The sequence below is a fragment of the Sus scrofa genome, chromosome 7 (assembly GCF_000003025.6).
Source record: "Sus scrofa isolate TJ Tabasco breed Duroc chromosome 7, Sscrofa11.1, whole genome shotgun sequence".
Lineage (NCBI taxonomy): Eukaryota > Metazoa > Chordata > Mammalia > Artiodactyla > Suidae > Sus > Sus scrofa.
In genome coordinates, this window is record NC_010449.5 from 100928788 (window position 1) to 100946002 (window position 17215).

Genomic DNA, 17215 nt, shown 5'->3' on the forward strand with positions numbered 1-17215 from the left:
ATGAGATCTGCTTCTGTGGTGTGAAGTTATTTGCAAGTCGTCTTGTTGTAGGAATGAAGACCCTTAATGCTCACGGTGCCAACTCCCCAGGCTCTATGAAAATAAGGTTTAGGGCCAGAGGTCATATCATGATGTGAATGGGTCCCACGCCCAACGTCAGAAGTATTCAGTAGTGGCGGCGGATAAAAGGCTGAAAAGTATAATGCCAGAGCTAGCCTGTGTAATTCTTCCTAAAATTGTAAGTGGAGAATTCGGTACTCATGGGTGCTTAGTGAAATGGAAGATTTCTCTTATCAGGAACACACTCAGTAACTTAGCTTACACATTTATAAACACACCAAATATTTTTTGACGGGCATTATAAAACATCGAGTTTATCAGAATTTCTGTATTTGTAGGGCAAAACCTGCTCTAGTACTACAAATAGTATATCTCACATGTTCTGTGCATATCAAGTATAAACAATAAAAATAAATTTTATTTATTTATTTTTTGTCTTTTTGCCATTTCTTGGGCTGCTCCCACAGCATATGGAGGTTCCCAGGGAAGGGGTCTAATCGGAGCTGTAGCTGCCGGCCTACACCAGAGCCACAGCAATGTGGAATCCGAACTGAGTCTGTGACCTACACCACAGCTCACGGCAACACCAGATCCTTAACCCACTGAGCAAGGCCAGGAACCGAACCCGCAACCTCATGGTTCCCAGTCGGATTCATTAACCACTGCAACACTACAGGAACTCCTAAAGAATAAAAAGAAATTTTAATGAACCATGCTGAAAGGAAAATTCAATTACCTTTTTAATTATTCACCATAAGATATTACAAAATCTTGTCTTACGGAAAGGTGATCAAAGATCATGTAGCCCCCCTGAAAGTAGGGAAAAAAAAACTTATTATGAAGATATATTGGGTAGTTGAATGATTATATTTTTTTCCTGGATGTTGTGATGTTTGTGTTATTTTAGCTTTTAAAAATTTACATCATGGAGTTCCCGTTGTGGCTCAGTGGTTAACGGATCCGACTAGGAACCATGAGGTTGCAGGTTCAATCCCTGGCCTTGCTCAGTGGGTTAAGTATCCAGCATTGCTGTGAGCTGTGGTGTAGGTCGCAGACACAGCTTGGATCCTGCGTTGCTCTGGCTCTGGCGTAGGCTGGCAGCTACAGCTCCGATTAGACCCCTAGCCTGGGAACCTCCATATGCCATGGGAGTGGCCCAAGAAATGGCAAAAAGACACAAAAATTTTTAAAAAATTAAAAAAAATAAAAATAAAAATTTATATCATGATTTTTTCTTCATTCTAAATAATTGTAATTTTGTTTTTGTTTTTTTTTTTTTTTTTGCTTTTTAGGGCCGTCCCTGTGGCATATGGAGTTTCCCAGGCTAGGGGTCAAATCAGAGCTGTAGCTGCCAGCCTACACCACAGCCACAGCAACACTGGATCCTTAACCCACTGAGTGTGGCCAGGGATCAAACCCGCAACCTCATGGTTCCTAGTCGGATTCTTTTCCGCTGCGCCACGACAAGAACTCCCAAATCTTGTGTTCTTTTACTTAAAGAAGGCCTCTACGATTGTGTAAGCTTTAGGCAGGAGATGTCAGAGGGAAAAGATAAAATTCTGGTTTCTTATGACACAGAAGCCCATGGCAGCTCTGAATGACCCACCTCCAGATTCCTTTTACTTAAATAAATATCTATCTTGTTTAAGTGACTGTTATTTTGGCTTTTCTGTTATGAGCAGCCCAGCAGAATCTTAACTTATACGCCCTTTGACTCAGCAGTTCCACTTCCAGGAATTTGTCCTACAGATATACTGGCACGTTTGCAAAATGATGTATGGTCAAGGTCATTCATTGCAGCAAAAGGTGAGAAACAGTCTGTATGCCCATCAGTGGAAACTGGTTGAATAAATTATGTACATCTGTACTGTGAAAGAGTAAGCGTCGTATATTAGGAGGAAGCATGTCTTGTTGACTTGGAATTATTTCTAAGATGTATTGTTAAGAGAAAATATTAAGTGCAGAAGAATGTGAATATTGTGCTATAATTTATGTTAAAAAATATATATGCCATTGGTTGCCTCTGGGGGCAACTGAGTGGCTAAGGACAGAGTAGAGGGAGAAATTTTACTGTGTTCCTTTTGAATAACTGTGAACTTTCCATCTATTAGCAAATAAAATTTAAATAAAAACTAGAAAACGTTCTTATATTTAATACTTGTATAACAAAATATCTGTTTAAAAAAACTTTTCAGATTAAAAGAAAAATCGCTTAACTCACCCTTTTTTGAAATTACTCAATGAATTTATTACATTTGTAGTTGTACAATGATCATCACAATCCAGTTTTATAGGATTTCTATCCCACAACCCCAGCGCATCCCCAAACTGTCTCCTTAGGAGACCATAAGTTTTTCAAAGTCTGTGAGTCAGTATCTGTTCTGCAAGGAAGTTCATTCTGTCCTTTTTTCAGATTCCACATGTCAGTGAAAGCATTTGATGTTGGTGTCTCATGGCTGACTTCATTTAGCATGATAATTTCTAGGTCCGTCCATGCTGCAAAAAATGCCATTATTTCGTTCCTTTTCGTTCCTGGCTGAGTAATATTCCATTGTGTATATGTACCACATCTTCTTTATCCACACCTCTGTTGATGGACATTTAGGTTGTTTCCATGTCTTGGCTATTGAAAATAGTGCTACAATGAACATTAGAGTACATGTGTCTTTTTGAGTCGTGGTTTTCTCTGGGTAGATGGCCAGGAGTGGGATTGCTGGATCAAATGGTAGTTCTATTTTTAGTTTTCTGAGGAATCTCCATACTGCTTTCCACAGTGGTTGCACCAATTTACAATCCCACCAACAGTGTACTAGGATTCCTTTTTCTCCATACCCTCTCCAGTATTTATTGTTTGTAGACTTTTGGATGATGGTCATTCTGGCTGGTGTAAGGTGGTATCTCATCATGGTTTTGATTTGAATTTCTCTAAGAATGAGTGATGCTGAACATTTTTTCATGTGTTTTTTGGCCATTTGCATGTCTTCTTTGGAGAACTGCCTGTTTAGATCTTCTGCCCATTTTTTGATGGGGTTGTTTATTTTTTTTAGTATTGAGCTGCTGAAGATGTTTATAAATTTTGGAGATTAATCCCTTGTCAGTCGATTCACTTGCAGAGATTTTCTCCCATTCTGTGGGTTGTCTTTTCATTTTGTTTAGGGTTTCCTTTGCCGTGTAGAAACTTTTAAGTTTAATTAAGTCCCCTTTGTTTATTTTTGTTTTTATTGTCATTACTCTAAGAGGTGGATCTGAGAAGATGTTGCTGTCGTTTATGTCGGAGAGTGTTTGGCCTATGTTTTCCTCTAGGAGTTTGATAGTGTCTGGTCTTATATCTAGGTCTTTAATCCATTTGGAGTTTATTTTTGTGTATGGTGTTAGGGAGTGTTCTAATTTCATTCTTTTCCATGTGGCTGTCCAGTTTTCCCAGCACCACTTATTGAACAAGCTGTCTTTTCTGCATTGTATAGTCTTGCTTCCTTTGTCATAGATTAGTTGGCTGTAGGTGCATGGGTTTAATTCTGGGCTTTCTATCCTGTTCCATTGATCTATATGTCTCTTTGTGCCAGTACCATGCAGTTTTGATGACTGTAGCTTTGTAGTATAGTCTGAAGTCCAGGATCCTGATTCCTCCAGCTCCATTTTTCTTTTTCAGGATGTCTTTGGCTATTATGGGTCTTTTGTGCTTCCAAACAAACTTTAAAATATTTTGTTCAAGTTCTGTGAAACATATCCTTGGTAATTTGACAGGGATTGCATTGAATCTGTAGATTGCCTTGGGTAGTATAGTCATTTTGATAATATTACCTGTCACGCTGATAGGGGAAGAGTGCCTGGAGGGGGCAGGGTTGGGAGAGCTTCCTGAATGAAGACAGGGCAGAGCTTTACTGCTGCCAGGGCACCTCTCCCTCACCTGCGTTTTCTTTACAGCATCTCTTCCATGTTATGGAATATACCCTCCTGGGTACTCAGGTTTTGATAAGGTCTAAAAAAAATTGGGTGGGAGAAGGTAAAGTGCCATAATAATTTCTAAATGCCACAACTACTAAGAATATCTGGATCCTCATTATCCACCTGGATCATGCCGTGTTCCAAATGGGTTGTGATTCATGTACTTAGCGGTGAACTGGCTGTCCCTCCATCCTCTCTCTTCCACTCAAGCATACATGTCAAATTCAAGGGACAGGGATGTTGTTTTAGGGAGGGTATTGACTTTAGTTTTCCAAAAAGTAGCCAAGTCGCAAATTTTAGTAGTCTCACTGTAATAGTGATGAATTACCTTACACCTGATTAAGACACTCCAAGAAAGAGAACCAGCTGTTCCTTTGTTTTTGTACTGCCTCCTTCTACATCCACTTTAAAACTGCAAATGCTCTTGAAGGATAACATATCACTAACTCCCTATCGACCTTTCTATGTAATGATGGGGTCTGGCCAGGTGTGATATGGAGCTGTGTGTGTGTGTGTGTGTGTGTGTGTGTGTGGTGATAGGATGTAGGGGTAGGGCTGTTGGAAAGGGTATGGGATATAGAAGGGGGATGAGTGCTCCAAAGCCTCACTATTTTGCTTTAAGCCCAAAACAAGTCTCAGAGGCACTGGAGGTGGGGATTCTATGTCACATGTGGCAGCAGTCACCATTTCTCTTGACTTCTGTGTCATCAGGCCTTGCTGTCTTTGATAACTGCTTGGCTCCTGGATACCATCTTCTGAAGAGAAGGTGCCTGGCTTACACTTGGCCTCTCTTTTGGTGTCTGGGACCCACTGATCTCTGGGAAAGCATGAGCAGTTTGGTGGAGGACGCAGTGGAGAGCTTGGGATCAGATACACTGGGCTTGAACTCCAATTTTATTACTTATTAGCTGCGTGGCTTCGGGCAAGTCACTTGGTCTCATTGAACCTCAGTTTCTTCATAAGTAAATAGATAGATAATAAAAGTTTATACTGTATAGAATTATCAAATTAAAACCAATCTAGGGGTTCCTGTTGTGGCTCAGCAGGTAAAGAACCTGACATAGTGTCTGTGAGAATGTGGGTTCAATCCCTGGCCTAGCTCAGTGGGTTAAGGATGCAGCACTGCTGCAAGCTGCTGTGTAGGTTGCAGATGTGGCTCAGATCTGGTGTTGCTGTGGCTGTAGCATCGGCTGGCAGGTGCAGCTCTGATTCAACCCCTGGCCCAAGAACTTCCATATGCCACAGGTGTGGCCATAAAAAGAAGAGAAAAAAAAATCAATGTAGTGCTTAACATAACTCTTGGCACATACTAAGCCTTCAGTAAATGTGAACTATTATTTTTTTTTCTGTATGTTTGCTCATTCTTTTTCCTTTTTTTTTTTTTAAAGGGCCACACCTGCTGCATATGGAAGTTCCCAGGCAAGGGGTTGAATTGGAGCTGTAGCTGCTGGTCTATGCCACAGTGATAGCATCAGCAACTTGGTATCCAAGCCTCATCTGCAACCTATGCTGCAGTGTACAGCAACACTGGATCCTTAACCCACTGAGCAAGGCCAGCAATCGAATCTGCATCCTCATGGATACTGGTGGGATTTTTTTTTTTTCCCCACTGTACAGCAAGGGGATCAAGTTATCCTTACATGTATACATTACAATTACATTTCTGGTGGGATTTTTAACCCACTGAGCCACAACAGGAACTCCCTGCTCATTGTTCTAATAAACTGAAGATGGTATAAAAAGACTTTGGTTCAGACACTTCCCAGTTGTCATTCACACTCTACCATTCAGCTTGTCCCTAGGACAAAAGCCAGAAGGAGTGGGCAGAGCCTAACACAGTATCAATGGGGAGGCTTGCCTTTACCATCTGAGTTGACACTGGGGATGCAGAGAGCATCTAGAAAATAGGAGTCTGGGTGGTCACCCCAGAGCAGTCCTTTGTTGAGGGTAGGAACGTGGGGGTGCCAGGAGACAAGGAGAGGGGTTTTTGTTTTTTTTTTCAGTTCCTCTTTGATTTAATAAAAGAGAGGGTCCACTCCTGACTGGTGGTATTGGTCCTACATATGCAGGCCTTCTTGTGTATACGTGATTGGGTTTAATGTAATAAAGGTGAGAAAAAATGGGGTTGTAGAAAGAAAAGAGGTGGAGACAAATGAATAAGGGTTTTTATACTGGGCCTCCTAGTCACAGGCCTCAGCAGCCCTGCCATGGATCTGCCCGATTCTTTCGCATCAAGAAATTGATCTTGCGAGCCAATTCCATGTTGTAGATTCGCCGGCAGGTTTCATAGCTTTCCCTCTGTCGCTGACGGCAAGGCTTCTCATAGTACCGCCGCTGCTTTATGTCCTCAATCAGCCCATCCATGGTGAGGATTCTGTTTAGAGTCTTGTATGCTCCTTCCATGTTCCCTTCCTGTACCATCACAGACCTGGCAATGAACTTCAGATGATTTGCCATGACCTTGGATTTAAGTCATCACTCTGTAGGACCTAGACAAGGGAGAACTGGGACACTTTGCAGGCGTTCCCCTACCCCCTAATTACTGCTCACGGTCATAGGACGGTTTGGGGTAGGAGTTGGGAGTGGAGTCCTTCTTGGTGCTTAGGAATGAGGCCAACTGCGCCCTCCTGCCACACTCACCTCACTTCCCCCAAACCCAGGATGAAGCCCAGGAGAGGGTTTAACCATCCTGCAAATCTCTGCTTGCTGGCACCTGGAAGCTGTCTCTTTCTGGACAATGAGCTGTGCACGGCTGAGGGCAGTAGCCTGGGAAGCGGTGCTTACAGCCTGGACTGGCCGGACTGAGGCTCAAGTTTTAACAAACAAGAGCAATGAACTCTGCGTTTGGAGGCTTGTCACTAATCGTAGGACCCTCACTAGGCCAAGGCACCTCTCTGGGACTTGGTTTTCTCACCTGAAAACAAGAGCATAGATTGTCTCTGAGATGCTTTCCATTACTGTCATTCTGTGGCTGGGAAATGGTGAAAGAGGAAGAAATGGCTTGGTGGTTGTGGCCTGGCCTTTCTGTGTCTCATTGCTTCTGTGCCTTGCCACTGTCACCCTGTCCCAGGGACATTCTTGCTGCCACCTGATGATCTAGCTCTCCCAAATTTGGGGTCATCCTGGTCACCAGTATTGGTGGCTGTGACATTTTCCTCCATGTTGGTCTCTCCATGTCCATCCACAAGGATGAGTTTCTCATTTCTCCTCTTACCTTTCAGTCATGACAATGGTGCCATAGGTCATTCACCCAACCATCCATCTATCCATGCACTGGTGCCAGACATGGTGCTAAGGGCAGAGGCTACAGTGAGAATGAGAAAGAAGCAGGCATAGTCTTGTGCTTATGGAGTGGGCAGGATGGTGGAGGAAACAGGTCTGGGGACAGGTGTAAGGAGAAAGTAACAGGCTCTGTGAGGGCAGTTCTTGGGGAGAAATTAGGCAAGGGAGCAGGGCAGGTAGGATCTCATAGAGCTGAGACTTAAGTTGTAAGTAGGAGTGAGGCAAGAAAAGGAAGCCTTTATTTTTTTTAGGGTATAGTTGATTTACGGTGGTGTATCAATTTCTGCTGTATAGCATGGTGACCCAGTCATACATATATATATATATATATACATTCTTTTTCTCATATTCTCTTCCATCGTGGTCTGTCCCAGGAATAGATATAGTTCCCTGGCTGTACAGTAGGGCCTCATTGCTTATCCTTTCTAAATGTAATAGTTTGCATCTACCAACCCCAAACTCCCCGTCCATCCCACTTCTTCCCCCCTCCCCCTTGGCAACCACACGTGTTCTCTATGTCTGGGGGTGTCTTTCTGTTTTGTGGACAGGTTCATTTGTGCCATATTTTAGATTCCACATTTAAGTGACATCTCACACTAAGTCAGTCAGAAAGATAAAGGGAAGCAGGCCTGCTTGTTGGAAGCCAGAAGGGAATGGGGGAGGGGAGGGGTGTCAGCTCCGGGAGGGTGAGGATTCTGACTATGGTTTGCTGTGTATCCCAATGTCTCAAGCAGTAGGCACTCAACAAACAGCCACTGAATGCAAGAATAGACCGAGTCGCACAGTCAAGTCCCCGGGGCCTAGAGGAGGCTGAGAAGCCGGTTCTCTGTGGGGCCCTCTTTCAGAAGCTCAAGGCAGCAAGAGTAGAAGGAGTCTGGGGGCTGGCGAGGAGGCTCACCTAGTGTGGATTCCCTGCAAAGCATGTGCTAAGACAGAGATTTGGGTGCTCCTAGTTTTTACTTGGGAAGCACATGTGAGGGACTGAGGGAGCTGAGAAGTGAAGAGAGAAAAGCCAATAAAAGAAGGGTGGGTTAATGGGGGGGGGCCTCTGAGGAATCCTGTGGAATAGGCTTACCGGGGGTGGGGTGGGTATTTACCTGGGAGTCCTGCTGAGTGTCCCGGGCCGGCACTAAATCCTTAGCACTCTGCTCTGGGCTGAGCAAGCTGCTGTGCTGTGGGAGAAGCCCCAGGGGACAGCAGAGGAACCGCTGGAGGTGGGAAGCTACCTGCTTCTCAGTAACCCTCTGCCACAGCTGCAGCTGAGCTCAGAGCAGGCTGGAGAGTCGGGGGGTGGGCATCACAGCGGCGGCTGCTGCCGAAGGGATGCCAGGCTCCAAATAAGAGAGTGGTGGCTTTAATTTCGGTGGGGGCACTGATGGGGCGAGAAGAAGGCAGATTGGAGGTATTTTGGGGGATGTGTCAGGTGATCAACAGTAGAGTCAAAACTCTTCCTTTCCCCTCTCTCATTCCACAAATATGTACTGCCGTGGTCTGGCTTCCTGGGAAGGGGACTCTGAGGCTGTGTTTATTGAGCATGATGTTTAGGAATGTTCTTGCATCAACACCTGTGGTGGTTCAAGGAGGGAACAGAGGCAGGAGTGGGCAAAGGAGAACCACACAGCCTCAGGGCACTCTGGAACTAGACCTGACCTTCAGGGCACTCTGGAACTAGACCGACCTGACCTTCAGAGTTGTCCTGGGTTGGGCTTAGAAGCTGGATCTCCATCAGTCCAAGGATGTGGGCCAACCTGGCAAGGGCCTACGTACCCATCTTTGGCCCAGGCCCTGTAGCTGGAGCCATTGCTGTCATAGTGTCCATCACAATTACCTTTTGTAGGCCAGGTACTGTTGTAGGTGCTGGGTGTATAGCAGTGAATGGGGCCAGGTGAGGGAGAGACAGCAAACAAATAGAGAACATCAGGCAGTGAGAAGTGCAAAGCAGAGAACCAAACAACTTTCACCGAATGACGGCCAGGCAGGGAGGGTGAAGGTGGGGTGGGGGTGATGGAAACTTGAGAGTGAAAGCAACCTGGCTCTGAGAGTTTAGCTGGGCGGCCTCTCCTTGTGCTGCACGCCACCCAGGCCCTCTTGGGAGCTGGGAGCTGCCTCATCTCTTGGCCACAATTCCCGGCCTCTTTGTAGGAGGTGGGGGCAGCCTGGCTCCCGTGAGAATTGGCTGTGGGACCCTCTGCTTTCTTGTTGGCTGGCAGCCTGGGGTTTTAGGAGTTGGGGAGTGGTGTGTTTGGGGGGGGGTCGCTGGAGGCTGGCAAGTCTTCCCGTTGCCTCTGCAGCCTGCCACCCGGAACAGCTGGCACAGCCTGGGGCCTCATCATTAACCCAGGGAGGGAGGTAGACTGGCAGAATGGGTGGCTGGGCCTAAGCTATGACAGACTCTGTATGTGTGTGTGAATCTTCCCTCATGTGATCCTGCTGCACCCTTCCCTGCCCGCCTCACCTGAACAGGTGCCTGCAGGGGGCAGGGGCACTGTGCGCCTCCTACTGGGGGCCAGGGATGGGGGAGGCTCCCCCAGCCAGGCCCAGGCTCTGCCAGCTGCCCTCCTGCCAGGCCTTTGTGTTTGCAGAGGAAGGTCGAGCGTCCCTGGGAGGATGTTCTGGCTGCTGGATATATCTAACTGGTCACGGATCATTAGTGCCAGGAGAATGTGTGCAGCCTCAGCCAGGACAGGGGCACGGTGGCTGGTAGACTGGTGGGCAAGGGCCAGGGAGCGAGTCCAGATGGCCCGCGGGCCTCAGGCGCAGCATCCCAGGCAATGTCATTCCGCCCTAGATCTGGTCAGGGGCACATTTAGCATCCAAACAAAACTAATCCCACCTGGAGTCAGTTGGTGACCAGTCCCTCCGTTTCTGACAGCCCAGTTTGGCTTCCTGGTGATTGCCAGAAATGAAAACCTGAATTTAAGGTGTCACTCTGAGCCTCAGTGTTTTCATCTATAAAATGGAGGGATTTGACGTTGTCACTGAACATTTTCCCTACCTCTAAAGTACTGTCTGTTCTTTGGTGCTCTTCCTGGTCTGGTCCTGGAGGTCAGCAGAGAGGGAGGAAGCTGGAGTTGTAAGGACCGCCTTCTTGGCTTCTGCTCACGCAGGATGTCAGCATCGGACTGGAGACAGCCTATGAGGGACAGATTGCTAAAGCTTAGGGAGGCCCTTAGCCCATTTGTGAGGAGCAGAGAAGAGTAACTGTGGGTGAGAGAGCTAATGGCAAGAGAAGGGGAGGTGGCAGCAAACGTCTGAAGAGCTTCTGCCACGTAACCGGTGCTCATGGGGGACATCAGCTCCTTTGTGGTTGGCTCTGCATCCCTCCCTTTGGGAAACGTCACTTTCTCACACCTGTGTTTCAAGTGAGGCTATTCACTGTGGAACCCTGCACATCCCTGCCCAGCAGTGGGGTTATGATCTAAGCTGGGGAATATGAGTCATTTTCAGGGGCCAGTATGGATGGTGAAGGAGATAGCGACCGATTTCTTTCTCTAGCTTTGTGAGCTGTGTGAATGAGAAAAGTCTGGAACATCTTTGATGCCACTTGCAGAGAGCCTGCCTGAAAATGCAACAAACTCAAGGGAAGGCAAAAATAGAAAGTCCTAGTGACATAATTTGAGCTCCTGGATATAGCTATGCCTAAAGCCAGCACCGCTCTTGGATTTTCCATTTATTTGTACCAATAAATTTCTCCTTTTGGTTATTCCAAGGTGAGCTGGATTTCTATTGATTGCAGTTGATGCACTTCTGGCAAGTATAGTGTCCAATAAATATAGAGCACTTGGGGATGGTATATTGGATCCTTTCTACCCAAAGTGGTCCAAGAACCAGCAGTATGGCATCTCCTGGGAACTTGTTAGAAATTCAGACTCTCAGATCTCTCCAAGACCTGTTGAATCAGAACCTGTATTTTAACAAGATTCCGGTCTACTCACATACACATGGAAATTTGAGGAGTGTTACTCTAGACTAGTGACTCTCACCTCTAGATGCATATTTAAAAGTCCCACCACCTGGAGAAAAAGGAACTCTCCTACACTGTTGGTGGGAATGTAAATTGGTACAGCCACTATGGAGAACAGTATGGAGTTTCCTTTAAAAACCAAAAATAGGAGTTCCTGTTGGTTCAGTGGAAACAAATCCAACTAGGAACCATGAGGTTGGAGGTTCAATCCCTGGCCTCACTCAGTGGGTTAAGGATCTGGCGTTGCCGTGAGCTGTGGCATAGCCCTCAGACAAGGCTCAGATCCTGCATTGATATGGCTGTGGTATAGACCAGCAGCTGTAGCTCCGATTGGACCCCTAGCCTAGAAACCTCCATATGCCGTGGGTGTGGCCCTAAAAAGCAAAAAAAAAAAAAAAAAGAGAAGAAAACTCCAAAAAACCTAAAATAGAACTACTGTGTAATTCTGCAGTCCCATTCCTGGACAAATATCCAGAGAAAACTATTAGAAAAGATACATGCACCTCATGTTCACAGTAGCACTGTTCACAATAGCCAAGACATGGAAGCAACCTGAATGTCCATCAACAGATGAATGGATAAAGAAGATGTGGAACATTGGAATATTACTTAGCCATAAAAAATTATTAAATGATGCCATTTGCCACAACATGGATGGACCTAGAGATTATTATATTAAGTCAGACATAAAAAACAAATATTGTATGCTATCATGTATATGTAGAATCTAAAGAAAATGATACAAATGAACTCATTTACAAAACAAATTTATAGACTCATGGTTACTAAAGGGGATGGGGGAAGATAAATTAGGAGTTTGGGGGAGTTCCCGTCGTGCCTCAGTGGTTAACGAATCCGACTAAGAACCATGAGGTTGCGAGTTTGATCCCTGGCCTTGCTCAGTGGGTTAAGGATCCCAAGTTGCCGTGAGCTGTGGTGTAGGTCACAGACTTGGTTTGGATCCCACATTGCTGTGGCTCTGGCGTAGGCCGGCGGCTACAGCTCCGATTAGACCCCTAGCCTGGGAACTTCCATATGCCATGGATGTGGCCCTAGAAAAGGCAAAAAGACAATAATAAAAAAAAATAATAATAAATAAATTAGGAGTTTGGGTTTAACATATACACACTACTATATGTGAAATAGATAAAAATAAGAACCCGCTGTATAGTACAGGAAACTATACTCAATATCTTGTAATAATAGAAAATAATCTGAACAATTATATATATATAGCTGATTTCACTTTGTTGTAGACCTGAAACTAACACAACATTGTAAATTAACTATACTTCAGTTTTCAGCAATGGTTGAAAAATAGTCCCAACACCCAAGCTATACCCCAGACCAATAAAATCACAATCTCTGGGGGTGGATCCTGACATCTGCATTTTTTAAAGCTCATTGGGAGATAACAATGTATAGCCGAGCTCGAAGACCACTACTCCAGTGTGATTTGCTGAATGGTAGCTAAAAGGGCCGATGCTTTGTGATTTAGCCTATGCTGGAAGCCTGCTTCTAAGGTGGGCACAGCAACGGGACCTTGGTATTTATGGGGTCCCTTAGAAATGAAGTGGGAGCTGCCCCTGCCTGGTAGAGGGGCCAGACTGGGCTGATTCCCACAGACAGAACTCACAGGGGCCCCGAGGGGCATTTTAGCAAATCCTGAAATATTTTCTATTCTTACTACGTCAAAATATCTTCTCTTCCTTTGAATTACATAACCCAGGACTACATAATATCTTTTAAGCCTTAAAAATTCAAGTCCCTTGGAGTTCCCATCGTAGCGCAGTGGTTAACGAATACGACTAGGAACCATGAGGTTGTGGGTTTGATCCCTGGCCTTGCTCAGTGGGTTAACAATCTGGTGTTGCTGCGAGCTGTGGTGTGGGTCGCAGACATGGCTTGGATCCCTCGTTGCTGTGGCTCTGGTGTACACAGGCGACTACAGCTCCGATTCGACCCCTAGCCTGGGAACATCCATGTGCTGTGGGCAGCGGCCCTAGAAAAGGCAAAAAGACCAAAAAAAAAAAAAAAAAAATTCAAATCTCTCTGACATAGGGACTTGACCATACACATAACTTGAATCCCAAACTGAATCCAAATTTTTTTATTGGAACCAGGAACAACTCCCAAAATATGTTGCGAGTTTTTATTTTCCTTTTAAAAAATCATAATTGTGGTGAATCAATTCACTCTGGAACTCATCCAGATGCTTTCTAAAACCAGTCAACCAGAAGAAAATAGGGATATCAGAATATTCTCTGAATTAGACGTGAAAAAAATTCTTTGCATGGGAAACTTGGCTCTGACCGGTCACTACGGGAATTTGGCCTGTGACCTCATGTTTCCAGTGGCTGGTCAGATGCTGTATTCTCCCGCCTTTCTATCTCTCTGAGCGAGGACCTTGCAGGACCCCTGGGGCACCTGTGACCAATTATGGATGGTCCAGGTGGCATCGTTAGGATTAGCAGGTGTCAGCAGTCAGCGTGCATGGGAAAACGAATAAGATGGAGGTATCTTCCCAGGCAAAGGGAGAAGAGGGATGGACAGGGAGTTTCTGGGGATGCTTTGTGTTTGTTCTTTATGGTTTTAACTGCTGGCAAAGAACCCTTTCCTGTCTGGAGCTCTGCTTGGGAGCAGGGAGAGGTGAGGGAGGAGCTGGGGAAAGAGCTGGAAGCTGGCCTTTCTCTGCTCACCGTCGTCAGCAGCTCATTAGGAATTCTAATCAGGCAGAAATATTTTCCCATCAGCTCATTACAAACTCTAACAAGGTCCCAGCTCCAGGTCGTGGCTGCTTTTCTCCTGCTGGGGATAACGATGAGCAGCTTGTTGGAGCCTTTGGTAACTCATTTGTTATAACATGTGATTCACAGCAGCAAGAGGGCTCTGGGGTGGAGAAGGCAGAGGAGAGAGCAGGCAGAGAGATGGAGGGAGAGTCCCCTTTGCAGATGACAGGAAGGCAGAAATGCCCAATGCTTTGCAGGAAACAAGCTCAGACCCTAGTGTGCACTTAGAGTCTTCTGGGAATCTGGGCCCAGCTCTGTGTGAGGTGCAGACCAGCTCCAACTGTGCGTGGAAATGGTCAGCGTCATGACCACTTGTTGGCCGGGGAATAAAGGGAGAGTTTTCAACCCTGGGGCCAGTAGTCCTCAGGACCTCTGCTTTGAGTGCTTGCATGACCCTAGTGGCCAGTTCTTGAACTTACTCTTGATTTGAAAGATAATTGCACGCCCTAATTTTCCAGCTCAAAACTTATCAACTCCCTAATTCCTACTGTCTTATGCTGAAACTTCTTTGTCTACTAAGGCTCTCCATAAAATACCCTAACTCAAACTAGCCGTACTTCAAATATTTCCTCCATACAAAATCCTCTATATGAAATTCTTGGGGGCTCGGTCTCTTCAATATATCATAAAATTGTTACTTTTACCTTCTTCTTATTTTTTATTTTATTTTATTTTATTTTTTTGTCTTTTTAGGGCCACACTTGGCGGCATGTGGAAGTTCCTGGGCTAGGGGTCGAATCTGAGCTGCAGCTGCCAGCCTACACCAGAGCCACAGTAACACCAGATCTATGACCTACACCACAGCTCACAGCAACACTGGATCCTTAACCCACTGAGTGAGGGCAGGGATTGAACCAACATCCGCATGGATACTAGTCGGATTCTTAAACTGCTGAGTCACAGTGGGAATTCCAATTTTACCTTCTTTTTGATGGTTCCTTCATATTCAAGTTCTATCCAATCACCAGAGCTTAACCAAAGCATTATGTCTTCTATAAATCCTTTCATGATTATGCTCACTTTCACTGGATGCCTACAGCATGGTTTAAAATGGGGATTGCTAACTTCAGCCTGTGGGCCAAATCTGGCCCACTACCATTTTTTTTTTTTTTAAATAAAGTTTCATTGGAACATAGTCATGTTCACACACTTGCTTAGGTGCTTTTGCATGGCATCGGAAGAGTTGAGTTGTTTCAGCAGAGACCATATGACCCACAGAGCCATTTACTGTTTCCCCTTTGCAGAAAGAGTTTGCCTACCCAAGCTTAAGCTATAAAGTTTATAACTTAAATTTATATCATGCTTCCTTAAATTCTTCTTTCCTCCTCTCTGTATTCTCTGCACCCTTCCCATCTTTTCCTGCTCTGAACTTCCATAGTATTTCATCATTTGTTTCTTGTGATGCTTCTTCCTTTCTAGAAATTGGAATAGTCATTTATTTAAATGCCTGTTCTATGTAATCTCTAGTCTGTAACCCCTTTGCAGCAGAATCTCTTCGAATCCATCCCTGCAGCCCCTCAACTCTTAGCACAGGGTTCAGTACATGGGGGAAGGACCTCGCTGGTTGCAGAGTCTGCCATGGCTCCCAAGTGGCCTTCCTGGAATTGCCACCAGGGTCATCGCCAGCCCCTGAAGTTCTGTGCAGGGTTATGACATCATGAAGAGCTGCATCCCTTGTAGACTGAGGCTCTCGAATCCCTCCTGGAGCTGGGAGCCTGATCCTGCTACCTCAGTAGTGAGACCACTGTTTCATGGAGGAAGGGGTGCTCTACCCCTTTGCGGCTGAGTTACTGGATGCTATCGATTCTGCCTTATTTCCATCACTCTCTTCTTCTCTAATGTGAGCCCATTTTATAGAATTCCAGGCGTAGGCCCATCGGTTCTATGGAGATATCTAAGAAGGACAAAAGCTTCCTATCTTTCAGTTTTTATAAAAAAAATCACAGTGAAGTTTTGGTAGGTGGAATAATGCCCCCCCCCCCAAGATGCCCATGTCTGTGAATCCCTGAAAACTGTAACTACGTTACTTTACAATGCAGACAAATGTTTGAAGATACGGTTAAAGGTAAGGATTTTGAGATGGGGATATTATGTTGAGTTATCTAATTGTGCCCAATTTAATAACCCTTAAAAGTTGCATAGGGATGTGGCAGAGTTGGTCAGAGAGATGTGGCAGGAGGACTTGATCCATCGGTGCTGGCTTTGAAGATGAAGGAAGGGGCCATGAGCCAGGAAATAAGGGCAAGCTCTAGAAGCTGGAAAGATAAGGAACAGATCCTCCCCTGGAGCTTCCAGACAGGAAGGCAGCCCTGACACCACACTGATTTTAGCTCACTGAGACCCCTGTCAGACTTCTGACCTCTGGAACAGTCAGGTCATATATCTGTATTGTTGAAGACACTCAATGTGTGGTAATGTAGTACAGGACCAGTAGAAAACTAATACAAATACCCACCTACCCCCCTGTTTTTAGCCTGGAATGTTGACCGTAGCCAAGCACACAAAATGGTTCAGTGGCGCAGGGGGGCAAACTGGGGAGGTGGAGGCCAGATAAGTTGTTTTCCATCCATACCAGAAAAAAAGCAGTGTGGTTCCGAGCCACGGAGCTAAAACTGGGCGGGTTGTTTTGGAAATCACAACCTTTCCCCCTAAGATTAAGTTAAATTGGGGAGATGTGTGTGTGGTTTTTTTGCTGGTAGACTCTTTGGGGGAAGGCATGGACTGGTTTTGGGGGGGGTTGGTTGCATGTGTATAATGTACAAACTTCAGGTTTTTAGCATCATTTGGTAGAACTCTGATCCTCAGAGAGTCAGGAACCCCAAAGTTCAGGGCCTGGGGTGATTTCCCCTGGGCATTGCTTTGGTTACTAAAACAATTGGATGAAACCTACATCAATTATCTATTGACATAATAATGCTGCATAAAAAACCACTCCCCAGACCTCACTGACTTAAAACAATAACCATTTATCATTGTTCACAGGTTTATAGATTGGCTGGCCAGCTCTGCCGATCTGGGTTGGGCTCGGTGGGGCTCAGCATCTGTGATCAGGATGGCTGGAGGCTGATTGGTCCAGAATGACCTCAGCTGGGGAGACTTGGCTCTTCTCCATATGCTCTCTCCTCCTCCAGGAGGCTGGCTGATCTTGTTCTCATGAGGCGGAAGGGGGAGCCTG

The 17215-nt window shown here is 45.5% G+C and overlaps 1 pseudogene; it reads right to left on the reverse strand.

The window, feature by feature from the left end:
- On the reverse strand, positions 5618-7553 carry LOC110261727 (annotated as a pseudogene).